This window comes from Podarcis liolepis, assembly GCF_965112155.1.
Source record: "Podarcis liolepis genome assembly, chromosome: 8".
In the NCBI taxonomy this organism is placed as follows: domain Eukaryota; kingdom Metazoa; phylum Chordata; class Lepidosauria; order Squamata; family Lacertidae; genus Podarcis; species Podarcis liolepis.
Genome location: NC_139560.1, coordinates 8826193 through 8828076, shown reverse-complemented (window position 1 = coordinate 8828076; position 1884 = coordinate 8826193). Strand labels below are relative to the sequence as shown.

The 1884-nt window shown below is 44.6% G+C and overlaps 1 long non-coding RNA gene across 1 annotated transcript; it reads right to left on the bottom strand.

Moving 5' to 3' along the window:
• Positions 1–362: 362 nt before the first annotated feature.
• Positions 363–1568, bottom strand: LOC310713548. Its single transcript, XR_014529331.1, has 2 exons — positions 1479–1568; positions 363–1177 (listed from the first exon to the last, which is right to left on the bottom strand). It is a non-coding gene; the product is annotated as an uncharacterized lncRNA (long non-coding RNA).
• Positions 1569–1884: the final 316 nt, after the last annotated feature.

Genomic DNA, 1884 nt, shown 5'->3' with positions numbered 1-1884 from the left:
AAAAGCATGTCAAAATGCAAGTAGATAAATAGGTACCACTCCGGCGGAAAGGTAAACAGTGTTTCCGTGTGCTGCTCTGGTTCACCAGAAGCGGCTTAGTCATGCTGGCCACATGAATTCGAAGCTGTACGCCGGCTCCCTTGGCCAGTAAAGCGAGATGAGCGCTGTAACCCCAGAGTCGGTCACGATTGGACCTAATGGTCAGGGGTCCCTTTACCTTTACATCAAAAAAGTAACATTCAACAATCATTAGAATAGTATAAAATAATAGTATCAACATATAAAAGTTAAACATAAATCCACTCAACAGTTACAATAAATATTTCCTAAACTATAATCAATAAAACAACGGCAAGCCACAGTACATAAAATAATAGAATACAAATTGAGAAGCAGAGACTAGAGGGTGGAGCAAGGCAGGTGGAAGGAGGCCTTGCCTGACGAAGTCTCTCCCCTTACAGTTCTTCCTCCAGGACCAGCTCCCTTCTGGTCTACCACAGAGCCACATCCATTTCCCGCAACTTGCCGCAGCTTCTGTTGCTTTGCATTTCAAACAGTGTCTCTCCTTAGAAGCATTTCAAGTTTTAAAATATATTGAGTGGTTCTTTTTCTCCTTTCTTAAGGAAAAAGAAATACAAAGGAGCAGCCTTTAAAAACATACCACCAGGTCTCCTTCTCCACCCACTGCACAAAGCTTCGCTTTCACATTCTTCACTCTAGCCAAGACGGAGTGGCTTCACTGGGTATATTGGAAAGTCTCTCTTTTTGGGCCCATTAAAGAACACTCCTTTAACCTTCCTCTATGACACATCTCAAAGGATATTAGTCTTGCTGTTCTGCTCTTTGCAGGCTCAAGGGCAATTATGTTCTTGCTGAGGTATTGTGACAAATGCTGTCGAAAATGGCCTGGCTGAGGTATAACTAGAGCCTTAGCTAGCAGTAATACCTCCCCCTAAGATTTATATTATACTCCGGCAGCACTCAAAGCCTGTGCCATGTTTATTTTCTCCACTGGAGCCATATATTTGACTGTAGGTTTAAAGACATTTTCTCCATCTTGCTTCCATTTTTCTCTTGTCGGTCGTCTTTACAAACCGACATCCCATGCTGCTGCTGCTGCTGCTGTTCTTCCACCAAAGTCATTTCACATCTCCATGCAACAGAGTTTCTGAGATGACTGGAATGTAAGAACATTGGTGGCTATTGAACAGTATGCTCAAGCCGTGCAGTCACTTCCCAAAGGTGGTTCTAGATGATTGGCTATCGGGAGCTGTGATCGATCAAGAGAGGGAGTCCACAGAGCCCAGTTTATAGAAGGAGAGCAACACCCTTGTGAGCCATCACCTTTATACTGGAAGCTTTTCTTCCTAAGTAGTGTTTGGTTATTGAGTGGCAGCCGCTGGTCATGTGCTGATGGGGGATGAGTTGTGTCTCCCCCCCCACCCCATATGGGGAAAAGAAGAAGTTGCATGGGGTACCTCTGCTTCTTCTAGCCCATGGGAGTTCTAGCCCATGGGAGCCAGCTTCATAAAGCTCCAGCTAAGGCCAGCCCCTGCCTCATAGAGAACCATAGAGTTGGAAGTGAACTCAAGAGTCATTTAAAGGAGGCTGAAGGAACTTTTTTTCACCTCTGGTGGACATGCCCGAGGGTGAAGGCTTTTTGGGAAATGATTTATAACGAGTTGAAAAAGGTGTTTAAATACACCTTTCACAAGAAACCAGAGGCCTTCCTCCTGGGCATTGTGGGCCAGAGAGTGTTAAAAAAAGATAGAACTTTCTTTTTATATGCAACCACAGCAGCAAGAATTCTTATAGCCAAATACTGGAAGGCACAGGAGCTACCCACGCTGGAAGAATGGCATTCGCAGCTGATCGACTACATGG